The following is a 20,480-nucleotide window of genomic DNA, read 5'->3' as shown; positions in this document are numbered from 1 at the left end:
AATAAAAATTAGCACCCAATTAACAACAAAATTTTATTAAACAAATGATAATGTGCTTAGTCCTGAACTTCCTCAAAGATCTCAGAAAAAAATTGTATATTTATCAAAACTATATATTATTATGTCCATATACCAATAATAAAGGGAATTCATTGAATAGTTCCATAGGAAGTCCATTTTTACTATATTTGTATGTAGTAAACATCTGTAAGGCAAGGAAGAAACTGAGATTTATTGAGTACCTATTATGTGCCAGATTTCATTACTGATTTGTCTGTGCACATTGTCTTGAAAGTGAGGATTTAAGATATGAGATGTGGAAGAGGAGACAGAGTAAGCTCATGGAATAGAACCCTCCAGTGATCATCCCTCTATAGGGACACTGAAGTGAACAATTATCCATGCAAGAAAACACCTTCACGAGAGCTAAAAGAATGAGGTAAAAGATCACAGTAACTGGTTTTGGCATAACAAGAAAAGACACATTGAAGAGGGTAGGAATGACAGTTTTGCATTGCCTGCACCATCCCTTCCCCAATCTGGAGCAATGCACATAGAGAGTGAATTTGTCTTTTTAGGAGACAGAGAAGGAAGTGTGCATGGGACTTTGCCTGAGAAGCCTGTACCAACCCCACTACCGTAAAACACAGCACCAGGCTGAACCCCATGGTCCCTGATTCCAGGCTGGTGCCCACAGACTTCTAGACCTGCCCCAGCTAAGAAGAAAATTCACCACCCAGCAGGATGGCGCCAAGCCTTGGCCAGCTTCACCACTGGCTGACAAAAGAAGCTTTAGGCCATGCATAAATATCAGCGGCAGTCAGGTAATAGTGACTGTGGGTGTTAGGTGAGCAAACACTAACCATTACTGTGCTGGTCTATGAGGCTATGGGCTTCAGGTGTGAGCCAGTATGCTGCCAGTTGCAGTGGCCATGAAAGTGCATGTATCACCTCTCCTGCAACTCCAGACAGTGCAGTGTAGAGAGCGACTGCTTCTGCTAGGGGAAGAAAAAGGAAGTGAGCAAGAGACTTTGGGCTTGGAAACCCACAGAACTGTCTCTGATATTTCCCAAGTCCATCAGGGTTGGATACATAGGAATCTTCAAGAGAGCCACAGCATAATTGAGCTTAAGGTGCTATCTAGTGCTGAAATGGCAGCAGTGACCATGGTCTTAACTCATCAGTCAGTACTCTTGGAATTTCTGTAAGGTCCTCTGAAGAAGGACTAGTACAAACAAGGCCAGACTGTGAAGATGAGAATAAATACTTAATACTTTAATGCCCAGATACATCCATAAGCATTAATAACATTCAGGAAAATATGATCCCATCAAGTATAATAAATAAGGCACCAATAACCAAACCTGGAGAAATATGTGTAAACTCTTACACAGAGAATGCAAAATAAATGCTTTGAGGAAGCTCAAATAACATCAAGAAAACACAGAGAAACAATTCAGAAAATTAATTATCAGAGATACTTAACAAAGAGATTGAAATAAGTTTAAAAATCAAGCAGAATTCCTGGAGCAATAATAGATAAACTGAAAAATGTATTAGAGGGTCTCGAAAGCAGAAGTGATCAAACAAAAGGAAGAATTCATGAGCACAAAAACAGGCTATTTGAAAATATGTCAAGAAGAAAAAAGAAAAATGAATTTAAAAGAACAAATAACACTTACTGGATCAGTGAGATACCAAATGTAAGAGTCATTGACCTTCAAAGGGAGTAGAGGAAGAGAAAGGGGGTAGAAAGGTTATTTAAAAGAACAAAGAACAGTTATTGGATCAGTGAGATAGCAAATGTAAGAGTCATTGACCTTCAAAGGGAGTAGAGAAAGAGAAAGGGGGGTAGAAAGGTTATTCAAATAAATAATAATGGAAAATTGTCCAAACCTCAATATAAATATCCAGTTACAAGAAGGTCAAAGATCACCAAGAAGAGTCAACCCAAATAAAACTACCTCAATGCATATAATAATCAAACTCTCATAGGTCAAGGAAAAGAGAGACTCCTAAAAGCAGTAAGAGAAAAGAAGCAAATAACACATGAAGGAGTACCAGTATATCTGGCAGCAGAATTCTCTATGGAAACCTTAAAGACCAGGAAGGAGTGGAATGACATATTCCAAGTCCTGAAGGAAAAAACTTTCAACCAAGAATATTGTACCCAGGAAAACTATCCTTAAAAATGAAGCAGTGATTCAAAACTCTTAGACCAATGAAAGTGGAGGGAATTCATTCACCACCAAACCATAAGAAATGCTAAAAGAAGTTTTTCAGTCTGACAGAAAAGGATGCTAATGTGCAACAAGAAAACATGTGAAGGTATAAAAGTAAACAAACAAATTTAGAACACTCTAACACTGTAACTATGGTGTGTAAACCATTCATATCTTTGGTATAAAGATTAAAAGCCAAAGATATTGAAAACAATAACAATTTTTAAGAGATAGGTAATATAAAAATATGTAAATTTTGAGATCAAAAAGTCAAAATCGGGGAGAAGGGAGTTAAAGTGTAGAGTTTTTTAGGTTGTGTTTGTTTCATTCTTTGTGATCAAAAAGTGGGTATTATCAAAAAGACAAAAAATTACACACTATAAAAGATGAGGATAAAGGCAATATCTTGAACATTCTTAGTGAAAATGTAAATTATACAAACATTATGAAAAACAATATGAATCTTCCTCAAAAAAAACTAAAAATAGGACTACTATATGATATAGCAATCCACTACTGGGTATATACATGTAAAAAAAAAATCAGAATGTCACAGAGATATTTGCACTCCCATGTTTACTGCAGCACTATTCACAATAGCCAACATACGAAATTAATCTAAATGCCCATCTACAGATAAACTGATTTTTAAAATGTGGTATATATATAAATGGAATATTATTCCACCATGAAAAGGAATGGAATCTTATCATTTCTGACAATATAAATGGAGCAGGAGGACATTATGTTAAGTGAAATAAGCCAGACACAGAGACAAACACCACGTGATCACACTCACATGTGAAATTTTTAAAAAGTTGATTTCATAAAAATAGAGAGTAGAATAGTGGTTACCAGAGGCTGGTGAGGTAAAGAGAGAGAGGAAGACTGGGAGAGGTTGGTTAATGTGTACAAAGTTAGTTAAACAGGAAAAATAAGTTCTGGTATTTTATTACACAGTAGGGTGACTATATCAAATGACAATGTAGTGCATATTCCAAGATAGCTAGAAGAGCAGATTTTGAATGTTATTGTCATGCTGAAATGATAAATGTTTAAAGTGATGGATATGGGAATTACCTTAATTTCATCATTATACAATATATGCATATGTTGAAACATTACACTGTACCCCCACATACACATAAAAATTTTGGTCTATTATAAATTTTTAAAATATATGAATAAAAAAAGACATGAGTTGTCACTTTTAAAAAATATATATAAATTAAATTATCAAAATGATATATCAGGAATAGGAGGGGGCTACAAAATGTCTGACTAGGGGAGCCTGGCACTTTTCTCATGCACAAAAAAAGACCAAAAAAGCAAGCAGACAACCAGACATTAAATAGAGGTTCTAAGAGCAAGCACTGGAATTCATTGGAGAAGTAACAAAAAAAACTTCTGAGATGTAGAAAGACAGAGGAGCAAAGAAGCCAGCCTGGCCATAATAAGCTCAAATCCAGAAGCAACTCCTCACTGCAAGAAAAGGTAAACAAGATCCCCAGCCATCTACATTCTTATTGTGGACAGCTGCAGTCCTAGTGATGGGACAGTGCCTCAGCCCACACACGCTCTGAGATTAGTATAGGCAGGTACTTCGAGTCCACAAGTTGGTATTGTTCCACAGAGAGTGTTTGTGCTGGGTCCCAAACACCCCCATCCCCCACCCACCAAGACCCAAGCTGACCCAGCACTACACCATTTTGAGAGCCCAGCCCCACCAAACCACCAGATTCAGGTTCAGATCCTAAACTGAATCCCAACAGTTCCAGCATCTGCACATCCCTATCATCCCATTGACATACCCCACATCCACCCAGAGGGCTGCAGTGTCACAAAACAGGATTGACCCAGGAATGTAGTTGTGTCTCCAGCCCTCTAGCTGATTCAGTGTCTATAGCCCAGGAAATGAGTGGTGCAGTGCACCAAGAAGGTGACCTCCAGGATGAAGGGAACCAAACAAATGCTCCCCAGAGCCTGAAAGCTTCCTACCCAGGGCTGCTGCAACTGACAGCAACCCAGAACCCTCCAATGTCAAGATCACTTGTATCTGCATCTACCTTCAGAGGGACTTAGGACTGGCCTGATAACATGCTGTCCTGGGGCCTGAAGACAAGCTTGCCCCACCTGCTGACTTCAGTGCCCATGCACACCATCTGGAGACCTGAGAACAGGCCCATTCTACCAACTGCTGCCACTGCTGGCACCTGAGCGTGTCACTTAGATGCCAGAAGAACAATCCACTCAAAACCACCACCACTGGTGCCTTTGTATGCCACCTGAAGGCTCCAGCAAGTCCTGCCTACTACCACCACCACTGGTGCTGAAGGACCAATAAACCTGGCAACCTTGTCCTTAGCAGAACCTCACCACAGCCTCCACTAACAAACACAGACCAAGCTACTGGGGAACTCATAAACACCACTGATGCTGCTAACAGACAAAGAAATCCTATGGAGACTACAATTCTGTGCTCACCAAGAAATAAGGCCAAAATATCCTATCCAACCAATACTATAAATACATCTATAGGGAAAAGTATTTCCCCATGAAAGTCAACTCATAAAATTGTAAGAAGCAACTGATACACCAGATGTGCCGATATTAATGTAAAGACATAAAAATATGCATGAAACAAGAAAGAAAAAATATACCTCTAAAGGAATATAAAAATTATGCAGTAACAGAGCCAAAACAAAAAGAAATCTATGAAATGTCTGAAAATGAATTCAAAATAATGATAGTAAAGAAACTTAGTGAGACAAAACAGAGAACAGATAAATAATACAAAGAAATCAGGAAATATAATTTTAAGGCAGTTCCAAGATGACCGCATAGGAACAGCTCCAGTCTACAGCTCACAGCATAAGCGATGCAGAAGACGGGTGATTTCTGCATTTCCAACTGAGGTACTGGGTTCATCTCACTAGGGCTTGTCGGACAGTGGGTGCAGGACAGTGGGTGTGGCGCACCAAGCGTGAGCCAAAGCAGGGCAAGGTACCACCTCAGCCGGGAAGCACAAGGGGTCAGGGACTTCCCTTTCCTAGCCAAGCGAAGCTGTGACAGATGGCACCTGGAAAACTGGGTAATTCCCACCCTAATACTGTGCTTTTCCAACGGTCTTAGCAAACGGCACACCAGGAGATTATATCCCGCGCCTGGCTCAGAGGGTCCCACGCCCACGGAGCCTCACTCATTGCTAGGAAAGCAGTCTGAGATCAAACTGCAAGGTGGCAGTGAGGCTGGGGGAGGGGCGCCCCCCATTGCTGAGGCTTGAGTAGGTAAACAAAGCTGCTGAGAAGCTTTAACTGGGTGGAGCCCACCACAGCTCAAGGAGACCTGCCTGCCTGCCTCTGTAGACTCCACCTCTGGGGGCAGGGCACAGTCGAACAAAAGGCAGCAGAAACCTCTGCAGACTTAAATGTCCCTGTCTGACAGCTTTGAAGAGAGTAGTGGTTCTCCCAGCACGGAGTTTGAGATCTGAGAACAGACAGACTGCCTCCTCAAGTGGGTCCCTGACCCCCGTGTAGCCTAACTGGGAGGCACCCCCAAGTAGGGGCAGACTGACACCTCACAGGGCCGGGTACCCCTTTGAGACAAAACTTCCAGAGGAATGATCAGGCAGCAATGTTTGCTGTTCAGCAATATTCGCTGTTCTACAGCCTCCACTGCTGATACCCAGGCAAACAGGGTCTGGAGTGGACCTCCAGCAAACCCCAACAGACCTGCAGTGAGGGTCCTGACTGCTAGAAGGAAAACTAACAGACAGAAAGGACATCCACACCAAAACCCCATCTGTACGTCACCATCATCAAAGACCAAAGGTAGATAAAACCACAAAGATGGGGATAAAACAGAGCAGAAAAGCTGAAAATTCTAAAAATCAGAGTGCCTCTCCCCCTCCAAAGGAACACAGCTCCTCGCCAGCAATGGAACAAAGCTGGATGGAGAATGACTTTGACGAGTTGAGAGAAGAAGGCTTCAGATGATCAAACTTCCCCGAGCTAAAGGAGGAAGTTCAAACCCATCACAAAGAAGCTAAAAAACTTGAGAAAAAATTAGAAGAATGGCTAACTAGAATACCCAGTGTAGAGAAGTCCTTAAATGACCTGATGGAGCTGAAAACCCTGGCACGAGAACTACGTGAAAAATGCACAAGCTTCAGTAGCTGATTCGATCAACTGGAAGAAAGGGTATCAGTGATTGAAGATCAAATGAATGAAATGAAACGAGAGAGAAGTTTAGAGAAAAAAGAGTAAAAAGAAATGAACAAAGTCTCCAAGAAATATGGGACTATGTGAAAAGATCAAATCTACGTCTGATTGGTGTACCTGAAAGTGACGGGGAGAATGGAACCAAGATGGAAAACACGCTGCTGGATATTATCCAGGAGAACTTCCCCAATCTAGCAAGGCAGGCCAACATTCAAATTCAGGAAATACAGAGAATGCCACACAGATACTCCTTGAGAACAGCAACTTCAAGACACATAATTGTCAGATTCACCAAGGTTGAAATGAAGGAAAAAAATATTAAGGGCAGCCAGAGAGAAAGGTCGGGTTACACACAAAGGGAAGCCCATCAGACTAACAGCTGATCTCTTGGCAGAAACTCTACAAGCCAGAAGAGAATGGGGGCCAATATTCAACATTCTTCAAGAAAAGAATTTTCAAACCAGAATTTCATATCCAGCCAAACTAAGCTTCATAAGTGAAGGGGAAATAAAATCCTTTACAGACAAGCAAATGCTGAGATATTTTGTCACCACCAGGCCTGCCCTAAAAGAGCTCCTAAAGGAAGCACTAAACATGGAAGGAACAATCAGTACCAGCCACTGAAAAAACATGCCAAATTTTAATGGTGATGTTAGGGTGTCAATTTTAGATCTTTCCTGCTGTCTCTTGTGGGCATTTAGTGCTATAAATTTCCCTCTACACACTGCTTTGAATGTGTCCCAGAGATTCTGGTATGTTGTGTCTTTGTTCTTGTTGGTTTCAAAGAATATCTTTATTTCTGCCTTCATTTCGTTATGTACCCAGTAGTCATTCAGGAGCAGGTTGTTCAGTTTCCATGTAGTTGAGCGGTTGATGCTAGGAAGAAACTGCATCAACTAAAGAACAAAATAACCAGCTAACATCATAATGACAGGATCAAATTCACACATAACAATATTAACCTTAATTGTAAATGGGCTAAATGCTCCAATTAAAAGACACAGACTGGCAAACTGGATAAAGAGTCAAGACTCATCAGTGTGCTGTATTCAGGAGACCCATCTCCCGTGCAGAGACACACATAGGCTCAAAATAGAGGGATGGAGGAAGATCTACCAAGCAAATGGAAAACAAAAAAAGGCAGGGGTTGCGATCCTAGTCTCTGATAAACAGACTTTAAACCAACAAAGATCAAAAGACAAAGAAGGCCATAACATAATGGTAAAGGGATCAATTCAACAAGAAGAGCTAACTATCCTAAATATATATGCACCCAATACAGGAGCACCCAGATTCATAAAGCAAGTCCTTAGAGACCTACAAAGAGACTTAGACTCCTACACAATAATAATGGGAGACTTTAACACCCCACTGTCAACATTAGACAGATCAATGAGACAGAAAGTTAACAAGGATATCCAGGAATTGAACTCAGCTCTGCACTAAGCAGACCTAATAGACATCTACAGAACTCTCCACCACAAATCAACAGAATATACATGCTTCTGAGCACCACATCGCACTTATTCCAAAATTGACCACATAGTTGGAAGTAAAGCACTCCTCAGCAAATGTAAAATAATAGAAATTATAACAAACTGTCTCTCAGACTACAGTGCAATCAAATTAGAACTCAGGATTAAGAAACTCACTCAAAACCGCTCAACTACATGGAAACTGAACAACCTGCTCCTGAATGACTACTGGGTACATAACGAAATGAAGGCAGAAATAAAGATGTTCTTTGAAACCAACAAGAACAAAGACACAACATACCAGAATCTCTGGGACACATTTAAAGCAGTGTGTAGAGGGAAATTTATAGCACTAAATGCCCACAAGAGACAGCAGGAAAGATCTAAAATTGACACCCTAACATCACCATTAAAAGAACTAGAGAAGCAAGAGCAAACACATTCAAAAGCTAGCAGAAGGCAAGAATGAAATAAGATCAGAGCAGAACTGAAGGAGATAGAGACACAAAAAAACCTTGCAAAAAATCAATGAATCCAGGAGCTGGTTTTTTGAAAAGATCAACAAAATTGGTAGACCACTAGCAAGACTAATAAAGAAGAAAAGAGAGAAGAATCAAATAGATGCAATAAAAAATGATAAAGGTGATATCACCACCGATCCCACAGAAATACAAACTAATAGCAGAGAATACTATAAACACCTCTAGGCAAATAAACTAGAAAATCTAGAAGAAATGGATAAATTCCTGGACACATACACCCTCCCAAGACTAAGCCAGGAAGAAGTTGAATCTCTGAATAGACCAATAACAGGCTCTGAAATTGAGGCAAAAATTAAGAGCCTACCAACAAAAAAAAGTCCAAGACCAGACGGATTCACAGCCGAATTCTACCAGAGGTACAAGAAGGAGCTGGTATCATTCCTTCTGAAACTATTCCCATCAATAGAAAAAGAGAGAATCCTCCCTAACACATTTTATGAAGCCAGCATCGTCCTGATACCAAAGCCTGGCAGAGATATAACCAAAAAAGAGAATTTCAGACCAATATCCTTGATGAACATTGATGCAAAAATCCTCAATAAAATACTGGCAAACCGAATCCAGCAGCACATCAAAAAGCTTATCCACCATGATCAAGTGGGCTTCATCCCTGGGATGCAAGGCTGGTTCAACATACTCAAATCACTAAATGTAATCCAGCATATAAACAGAACCAAAGACAAAAACCACATGATTATCTCAATAGATGCAGAAAAGGTCTTTGACGAAATTCAACAACCCTTCATGCTAAAAACTCTCAATAAATTAGGTATTGATGGGACATATCTCAAAATAATAAGAGCTATCTATGACAAACCCACAGCCAATATCATACTGAATGGGCAAAAACTGGAAGCATTCCCTTTGAAAACTGCCACAAGACAGGGATGCCCTCTCTCACCACTCCTATTCAACATAGTGCTGGAAGTTCTGGCCAGAGCAATCAGGCAGGAGAAGGAAATAAAGGGTATTCGATTAGGAAAAGAGGAAGTCAAATTGTCCCTATTTGCAGATGACATGATTGTATATCTAGAAAACCCCATCGTCTCAGCCCAAAATCTCCTTAAGCTGATTAGCAACTTCAGCAAAGTCTCAGGATACAAAATCAATGTACAAAAATCACAAGCATTCTTGTACACCAATCACAGACAAACAGAGAGCCAAATCATGAGTGAACTCCCATTCACAATTGCTTCAAAGAGAATAAAATACCTAGGAATCCAACTTACAAGGGATGTGAAGGACCTCTTCAAGGAGAACTACAAACCACTTCTCAGTGAAATAAAAGAGGATACAAACAAATGGAAGAACATTCCATGCTCATGGGTTGGAAGAATCAATATCGTGAAAACGGCCATACTGCCCAAGGTAATTTATAGATTCAGTGCCATCCCCATCAAGCTACCAGTGACTTTCTTCACAGAATTGGAAAAAACTACTTTAAAGTTCATATGGAACCAAAAAAGAGCCCGCATCGCCAAGTCAATCCTAAGCCAAAAGAACAAAGCTGGAGGCATCACGCTACCTGACTTCAAACTATACTACAAGGCTACAGTAACCAAAACAGCATGGTACTGGTACCACAACAGAGACATAGATCAATGGAACAGAACAGAGCCCTCAGAAATAATGCCGCATATCTACAACTATCTGATCTTTGACAAACCTGACAAAAACAAGAAATGGGGAAAGGATTCTCTATTTAATAAATGGTGCTGGGAAAACTGGCTAGCCATATGTAGAAAGCTGAAACTGGATCCCTTCCTTACACCTTATACAAAAATTAATTCAAGATGGATTAAAGACTTAAATGTTAGACCTAAAACCATAAAAACCCTAGAAGAAAACCTAGGCAATACCATTCAGGACATAGGCATGGGCAAGGCCTTCATGTCTAACACACTAAAAGCAATGGCAACAAAAGCCAAAATTGACAAATGGGATCTAATTAAACTAAAGAGCTTCTGCACAGCAAAAGAAACTACCATCAGAGTGAACAGGCAACCTACAGAATGGGAGAAAATTTTTACAATCTATTCATCTGACAAAGGGCTACTATCCAGAATCTACAATGAACTCAAACAAATTTACAAGAAAAAAACAAACAATCCCAACAAAAAGTGGGCAAAGGAGATGAACAGACACTTCTTAAAAGAAGACACTTATGAAGCCAACAGACACATGAAAAAATGCTCATCAGCACTGGCCATCAGAGAAATGCAAATCAAAACCACAATGAGATACCATCTCACACCAGTTAGAATGGCCATCATTAAAAAGTCAAGAAATAACAGGTGCTGGAGAGGATGTGGAGAAATAGGAACATTTTTCCACTGTTGGTGGGACTGTAAACTAGTTCAACCATTGTGGAAGACAGTGTGGCGATTCCTCAAGTACCTAGAACTAGAAATACCATTTGACCCAGCCACCCAATTACTGGGTATATACCCAAAGGATTATAAATCATGCTGCTATAAAGACACATGCACATGTATGTTTACTGCAGCACTATTCACAATAGCAAAGACTTGGAACCAACCCAAATGTCCATCAGTGATAGAGTGGATGAAGAAAATGTGGCACATATACACCATGGAATACTATGCAGCCATAAAAAATGATGAGTTCATGTCCTTTGTAGGGACATGGATGAAGCTGGAAACCATCATTCTCAGCAAACTATCGCAAGGACAAAAAAACAACACCACGTGTTCTCACTCATAGGTGGGAATTGAACAATGAGAACACTTGGACATAGGAAGGGGAACATCACACACCAGTGCCTGTCGTGGGGTGGGAGTGGGGGGTGGGATAGCATTAGGAGATATACCTAATGCTAAATGACGAGTTAATGGGTGCAGCACACCAACATGGCACATGTATACATATGTAACACACCTACACATTGTTCACATGTACCCTAGAACTTAAAGTATAATTTTAAAAAGTTAAAAAAAAAAGAAATCAGGAAAACAATTCATAATTTCAATGAGAAATTTAACAAAGAGATAGATATCATAAAAAAGAACCAAACAGAAACCTTGAAAGTGATTATTTCAATTAATAAAATTACAAATACAAATGAGAGTTTCCATAATAGACCAGATTAATCAGAAGAAAGAATTTCTGAACTTGAAGACAGAGCTTTTTAAATAACCTGATCAGACAAATTATATACATATATGACAGAAAGCCTATATGACACATGAAACACCATACAGGAACAAAATATTCACATTTTGGGACTAGAAGGAGAAGAGATGTAAAGGCATAGATGACTTATGTAAGGAATAATACCTGAAACTCTCCAAAGTTTTGCAAGAGATATAGACATCAAGATACAGGTAACTAAAAATCTTGAAATATATTCAACCCAAAAAGGTCTTGTTCAAGGCACATATAGTCAAACTATCAAAAGTCAAAAACAAAGAGAGAATTCTAAAAGCAGAAAGAGAAAAATGTCAAGTCACGTATAAAGGAATACCCATGAGAATAACAGTAGATTTCTCAGCAGAAACCTTATAGGCCAAGAGAGAATGAAAGTATATATTCAAAGTACTGCAAGAAAACAACTATCAGCCAAGAATACTATACACAGCAAAGCTATCCTTCAAAAATGAAAGAGAAATAAAATGTCTTTTTCAGACAAGAAAAAAACAAAGAATTTGTCACCACTAGACTAGTCCTATAAGAAATGCTTAAGAGAATCCTAAACCAGGAAGTAAAAGGAGAATAGCTACCATCCTGAAAACACATACAAGTATACAACTCATTGGTGGAATAGATGAGAAGAGAAAAGGAGAAGAGAAAAAAAATGTTAAATGCTATCACGACCCAAATTATCTAATGTAAAGGTATACAATAAAAGAGGAATAAAGGCTGAGCGTGGTGGCTCATGCCTGTAATCCCAGCACTTTGGAAGGCTGAGGTGGGTGGATCACCTGAGGTCAGGAGTTCGAGACCAGCATGGCCAACATGGTGAAACCCCATCTCCACTAACAATATAAAAGTTAGCCAGGCATGATGGTGCACACCTGTAGTCCCAGCTACTTGAGGGGCTGAGGCAGGAGAATCGTTTGAACCCAGGAGGCAGAGGTTGCAGTGAGCCAAGATCACACCACTTCACTCCAGCCTGAGTGACAAAGTGAGACCCTGTCTAAAAGAAAAAAAGAGGAAGAATGAAAGAAAGAATATATCAAACAATCAGAAAACAATTGACAAATAACAGGAGTAAGTCCTAATCGATATATAACAATCTCAAATGTAAATGGCTTAAATTTCTAAATTAAAAAATATAGACTGGCTGAAAGGATTTAAAAATATATATGCTGCCTACAAAAACTCACTTACATTGTAAAGACATGTAGACCAAAAGTGAAGGAATAGGAAAAAAAAATTCTGCACAAACAGAAACCAAAAGCATGAAAGAGTAGCTATATTTATGTCAGAAAAAAATATATTATAGGACAAAACACATAAAAAGAAACCAAGTAATTATATAATGATAAAAAGAACAATTCAGCAAGAGTATATAAAAATTATAAATATATATGCACCAAACACTGGAGCACCCAGATATATAAAACAAATATTATTAGAACTAAACAGAGAAATAGACCCCAATACAATAATAGTTGTTGACTTCAACACCCCACTTGAAGCATTGGACAGATCATCTAGACAGAACATCAACAAAGAAACATCAGATTTAATCTGCAGCACTATCAAGCAAATAAACCTAACATATATATATGGAAGATTTCATCTAATAGCTGCAGTCTAAACATTCTTTTCATTAGTACATGGAACATTCTCCAGGATAGTCCACATGTTAGGCCACAAAACAAGTCTCAATTAATTTTAAAACACTGAATACATATTAAGTACCTTCTTAGACCATATGAAATAAAAGTAAAAATCAATAATAATAGGAATTTTGAAAACTGTACAAATACATGAAAGGTAAACAAATGCTCCTGAATAACCACTGGGTCAATGAATAAATTAAGAAGGAAACAACAAATTTCTTGAAACAAATGAAAATGAAAACAAAATATATCAAAACTAGTGACATACACAAAAGAAGTACTAAGACAGAATTTTATGACAATAAATGTCTACATCAAAAAAGTAGAAATATTTCAAATAAACTAATGATGTACCTCAGGAACTAGAAAAGCAAGAAAAAAACCAAACCCAAAATTAGTAGAAAAAAATAAAGACCAGAGCAGAAATAAATGAAATAGAACCTAAAAAATAAAAAGAACTAAAGAAGCAAAAATTAATTTTTTGAAAATGTAAAACAAAATTGATATACAGATATCTAGACTAAACAAGAAAAAATGAGTAAAGACCCAATAAATTAATAAATAATGATAAGGAGACATTACAACAGATACCACAAAAATACAAAAAAATCATTAGAATCTATTGTGAACAACTCTATGCTGACAAATCGGAAAACCTAGAGGAGACAGATAAATTCCTGGACACATACAACCTACCAAGATTGAACAAGGAAGAAACAGAAAACCTGAACAATCTAATAACAAGTAATGAGACTGAATCAATAATCAAAAGCCCATAACCACATGACTTTACTGCTAAATTCTATCAAACATATAAGCAAGAACTAACACCAGTTTTTCTCAAACTATTCCAAAACATCAAAGAAAAGGAAATTCTCGCTAACTCAGTCTTGAGGGAGGCCAGCATTACCCTGATAGGAAAATCAGACAAGGACACAACAAAAAAAAAGAAAACTACAGGCCAATATCCCCAATGAACACAGACACAAAAATTCTCAACAACGTATTAGTAAACTTAATCCAACAACACATCAAGGAGATATATTATATAATGATCAAGTATGATTTATACCAGGATTGCAAGGATGGTTTAACATATATGAATTAGTAAATATGATACATCACATCAATGGAATGAAGGACAAAAACTGCAAAATCATTTCAACAGCCACAGAAAATGCATTTGATAAATTTCAACATGCCTTCATGATAAATACTATCAATAAGTTAGAGACAGAAAAAATGTACCTCAACATAATAGGGCCATATATAACAAATCCACAGCTAACACCCTACTGGACAGGAAAAAGCTTGAAGCCTTTCTCCCAATAACTGGAACAAGACAAGAATACCACTTTCACCACTTTTAACCAACATAGTACTGAAAATCCTAGCCAGAGGAATTAGGGAAGAGAAATAAAAGGCATCCAAACTGGAAATGTAGAAGTCAAATTTTCCCTCTTTGTAGGTGACATGCTCTTACATATAGAAAAATCAAAGATTCCACCAAAAAACTCTAAAAACTGATCAACAAATTCAGTAAAACTGCAGGATTCAAAATCAGCACACAAAAATCAGTAGCCTCTCTATTCTCCAGAAACAAACTAGCTGAATAACAAATCAAGAAAGCAATCTCATTTACAATAGCCATGAAAAATATAAAATACCTAGAAATAAACTGAACCAAGGAGGTAAAAGACTTCTACGCAAAAACTACGAAACAGAGATATAAAAAAATTAAAGAGAACAAAAACATTTGGGAAAACATCCATCCATGTGGAGTAGAGAAATTAATATTGTTATCATGATCATACCACCCAAAGCGATCTACAGATCCAATGAAATCCATAACAAAATACCAATAATATTCTTCACATAAGTAGAAAAAACAATCCTAAAATTAATATGGAACCACCAAAGATCCTTCAAAATATACTGTAAGTCTGTAGGAATAAATTCGGAACAGTATTGGTATAAAAACAGACAGAGCAATGAAACAGAATAGAAAGCCAAGAAATAAACCCATCCATTTACAGCCAACTGATTTTCTTCATAGATACCAAGAACATATATGTGTTCTGGGAATAACTGGATATCCATATGCAGAAGAATGAAACTAGGGCCCTATCTCTAACCACATACAAAAATCAACTCAAAATGGATTAAGGACTTAAATGTAAGGCCGGAAACTGTAAAACTGCTAGAAGAAAACAGAAATATTTCAGGACATTGTTCTAGGCAGATTTTACGGCTAAGACTTCAAAAGCACAGGCAACAAAAACAAAAATAGACAAATGGAACTCTATTAAACTAAAAAACTTCTGTACAGCAAAAGAAACAATCAACAGAATGAAGAGACAATCTGTAGAATAAAAGAAAATATTTGCAAACTATTCATCCAATAGATGGTTAATATCCAGAATATACAAGGATCTCAAAAACCTCAATGGCAAATAAAAAAATAATCGCATTTAAGGGGAGAGGTGGCAAGGTGGCCAATTAGACGCAGCCAGGAATAATATCTGCCACTGAGGGACTGGGACATTGGGAAGACTGATGGGCTCCTAGCAGATCTTCAGAGAGAAGGCAGTAAGAGCAGACAGGGAAGACACAGATGCTGGGCTGAAGGGGGAGGAAGCTGGGAACCTACTATGCACTGGGACTTGATCTTGGCCCCAAAACACTCCTGGGGAAAGGGTGAGTTTAACAGGCAAGAGGCAACCTGCTGTCACCACAGGCCCCTGGAATCCCAGCAGGAGGAGAACCCCTGACCACCATGGATGCTTGAGTTGGCCAGGAGAGCTGCTTACAGAAGTGGCAGAGGCAGAACTCCAATCGGTGTAGAGCCCAGAGGTTTGGCGCAGGAGTGTCAGTAGTAGAGTATGACCAGGGTCACCCATCTGCCTAGGCTTAACTTCCTTCCATACGAGACTTTAGCCCTAGGGGAACTGTTGTACCTGAAGTCTGCAAAGCAGTCTTGCCCATGAGATGGGGCCAGTCTGACCTGAGCACCCCTCTAACTGGTGGCCTCTCTCACGGACCCAGCCTGGCCATGACTGCTTGCAGCGCAGCCTCAGTTGCCCAGGGAGGATACCTCCTAGGGACCTGCATCACAGCTCCTGCACTGGTGGACTGCATCTGACCAGCAGAGCTCCAGGAGAGCAGCTCCCACAGAAAAATATCAGCTTGCTTGTGCCCTCTCTTCACTGCAGCCTCTCTATGATGCTTCACCTATACACACTCACCCATGGCCACCACCTACAGTGCTTTGCTGGTGTGTGTGTCTGTGTGTGCAGGAGAACCTTGCCTCCCCTTCCCCGTCAGTGCAGGTGCACCCTGCCAAGACACTGCTGCCAGCATCGGTGTACCCCATACCATCCCTCTGCTGCACCACCATTGCCACTGGAGCATTGGAAGGCACAGAGCCCACAAGCCCCACCCTTGCACTGACACTGACACCAGCGTAAAACTAGGCATTAAAAACAGCAAACCCACCCCTTCACTGAGCAGCCACTGCTAACCACGTGAGTGTGCACAGAGGGCACACACTGTCCTGCACCCACCAGCGCCTCCATGCTAACACCACCACCAGCACAAATACATGAACAGTAGCTTCGAGGGGGCCTCCCACCCCACCCTGAGCCATGCTGTCACCATCGCTGCTACAAACACTGGCATGGAAGCCAGCACCCCAGTACACACTAGCACCCTCCTGCAACTGACAAGCATGCACCCCACTGTGCCGCCACTGCCACTGCTGTTGGCACATGCAAATAAAGATGGATCCTGCTGCCACTGCCCTAGGAAGCACTTTGGCTGGCACCACCTATTGGAATGTTGTGGCCAGCAGTCTGGGAGCACCATGGCTCCTCCACGGAAGCAGGTTCCTAATCTCAAGGAGCCAGAGAACAAAGCTGGGGCATGATACTAGTCCCACAGAATTAGAGCATGCAGTCCAGGAATCCTGAGCCTAGCCTTGGTCCCCTAAAAATCTTCCAAAACAAAGCCAGTCGACTGAACCCACCTGATACCAAAATCAAACCCCAAGGATATCAAATATGATAAAAGAAAAAAAATGCAAAGGACAACCACATCACAGATTGAAGGAACACCAGCCCACAAAGATGAGAAAGAATGAGCAGAAGAACTCTGACAACTCAAAAAGCCAGAATGTCTTCTTTCCTCCAAACACCAAACTAGTACTCCAGCAAGGGTTATTAACCAAGGTGAGATGGCTGAAATGACAGAAACAGAATTCAGAATATGGATAGGAATGAAGATCATCGAGATTCGGGAGAACATTGAACCCAATTCAAGTAAACTAAGAATCACAATAAAATGATACAGGAGCTGACAGACAAAATAGTCAGGATAGAAAAGAACATAACCAACCTGACAGAGCTGAGAAACACAGTATACAAATTTCATAATGCAATTGCAACTATTAAGAGCAGAACAGACCAAGCCAAGGAAAGAATCTTGGAGCTTGAAGACTGGCTTCCTGAAATATGACAGTCACACAAGAATAAAGTAAAAAGAATATAAAGGAAAGAACAAAACCTCCAGGCAATGTGGGATTATGTGAAGAAACTAAGTCTACAACTCATTGGCAACCCTGAAAGATATGGGGAGAATGGAAGCAACTTGGAAAACATATTTCAGGATATCATCCTAGCTAGAGAGGCCAACATTCAAATTCAAGAAATCCAGAGAACCTCCACAATATACTTCACAAGAAAATTATTCCCAAGACACACAGTCATCACATTCTCCAAGGTCAAAGTGAAAGAAAAAATGTTAAAGGCAGCCAGATAGAAAGGACAGGTCACCTACAAAGGGAGGCCCATCAGACTAACAGTGGACCTCTCAGCAGAAACCCCACAAGCCAGAAGACACCGGGGCCAATATTCAACATTCTTAAAGAAAAGAAATTCCAACCAAGAATTTCACATTTGGCCAAACTAAGCTTCATAAGCAAAGGTGAAAAAAAGATCCTTTTAAGACAAGCAAATGCTGAGGGCATTAGTTACTATCAGATGTGCCTTACAAGAGCTCCTGAGAGAAGCACTAAATGTGGAAAGAAAAGATCATTACTAGCCACTACAAAAACACACTGAAATATACAGAGCAGTGACACTATAAAGCAACCACACAAACAAGTGTGCAAAATAACCAGCTAACAACATGATGGCAGGATCAAATTCACACATATTTATATTGGCCTTTAATGTAAACAGGCTACATGCCCCAATTAAAAGGCATGAAGTGGCAAGCTGGAAAAAGAAGTAAGACCCAATGATATGCTGTCTTCAAGAAAACCATCTCACATACAATTACATCCATAGGCTCAAAATAAAAGAATGGAGAAAAATCTACGAAGCAAATGGAGAACAGAAAAAAGCAGGTGTTGCAGTCCTAATTTCAGACAAAACAGACTTTAAACCAACAAAGATAAAAAAAAGACAAAGAAGGGCATTACCTAATGGTAAAGGTTAGAAATGACAAAGGGGATGTTACACTGACCCCACAGAAATGCAAATAACCACCAGAGACTACTACAAACACCTCTATGCACACAAGCTAGGAAATCTAGAAGAAATGAATAAATTCTGGGACACACAACAATCTCCTAAGACTGAACTAGCAAGAAATTAAATCCCTGAACAGACCAAAAACAAGTTCTGGAATTTATTCAATAATAAATAGCCAACTAACCAAAAGAGAAAACCCAAGACCAGACGGAGTCACAGCCAAATTCTCCCAGATGTACAAAGAAGACCTGGTACCATTCCTGCTGAAACTCCTTCTTCACATCATATACATAAATCAACTCAAGATTGATTAAAGACATAAATGTAAAGCCCAAAATGTAAAAACCCTGGAAGACAGCCTAGGCAATAATCATTCTGTACATAGGAACTGGCAAACATTTCGTGATGAAGGCTCCAAAAGCAATTACAACAAAAACAAAAATTGACAAATGAGATCTGATTAAACTAAAGAGCTTCTGCACAGCAAAAGAAACTATCAACAGAGTAAACAAACAGCTTACAGAACAGGAGAAAATGTTTTCAAACTATGTATCTGATAAAGGTCTAATATCCAGCATCTATAAGGAACCTAAACAAATTTACAAGAAAAAAACAAACAACCCTATTAAAAAGTGGGCAAAGGACATGAATAGGCACTTTTTAAAAGAAGACATACATGCAGCAAACAAGCATATGAAAAAAAGCTCCATACCACTGATTATTCAAGAAATGCACATCAAAACTACAATGAGATACCATCTCATACCAATCAGAATGGTTATTATTAAAAAGTCAAAAAATAACAGATGCTGGTGAGGTTGTGGAGAAAAAGGAACACTTAATACACTGTTGGTGGGAGTGTAAATCAGTTCAACCATTGTAGAAAACAGTGTGTTGATTCCTCAAAAAGCTAAAAATAGAACTACCATTCAACCCAGCAATGTGATTACTGGATATATACCCAAAGGAATATAAATCATTCTATCACAAAGACTCATGCATGTATATGTTCATTGCAGCACTATTCACAACAGCAAAGACATGAATTCAACCTAAATGCTCATCAGTGGTAGACTAGATAAAGACAATGTGGTGCATGCACACCATGGAATACTATGTAACCATAAAAGGAATGAGATCATGTTTTTTGCAGGATGATGGATGGAGCTGGAGGCCATTATCTTTAGCAAACTAACACAGGAACAGAAAACGAAATACCACATATTTGGGAGCTAAAGGATGAGAACACATAGACACATAAGAGGAACAATAGACACTGGGTCCTACTTGAGGGTGGAAGGTGGGAGGAGGGAGAGGATCAGAAAAAAACAACTATTGGGTACTAGGCTTAGTACATGGGTGGCAAAATAATCTGTACAACAAACCCCCATGACTCAAGTGTACCTATATAACAAACCTGCACAGATACACCTGAGCCTAAAATAAAAATTTAAAAAAACACACACAAGTAAATCCCACTTAAAAGTGGGCAAAGGATTTGAATAGACATTTCTCAAAGGAAGACACACGAATTGCCAACCTGCTGTCTTTTCTGACATGAAAAAATATTCAGCATCAGTAATCATTGGAAATTTTTAAATCAACACCACCATGAGATATCATCTCGCCCCAGTTAGAATGGTTATTATCAAACAACATAAAAACTAACAAATACTGGTGAT

General features: G+C 39.2%; 1 protein-coding gene across 5 annotated transcripts in view; it reads right to left on the bottom strand.

The window, feature by feature from the left end:
* Window positions 1-20,480, bottom strand: part of ADAM32 (ADAM metallopeptidase domain 32) — a 175,602-nt gene that overhangs the window by 79,987 nt on the left and 75,135 nt on the right. The window lies entirely within an intron of this gene.

This window comes from Hylobates moloch, unplaced genomic scaffold, assembly GCF_009828535.3.
Source record: "Hylobates moloch isolate HMO894 unplaced genomic scaffold, HMol_V3 SCAFFOLD_22, whole genome shotgun sequence".
Lineage (NCBI taxonomy): Eukaryota > Metazoa > Chordata > Mammalia > Primates > Hylobatidae > Hylobates > Hylobates moloch.
This window is presented reverse-complemented; position numbering and strand designations above follow the sequence as displayed.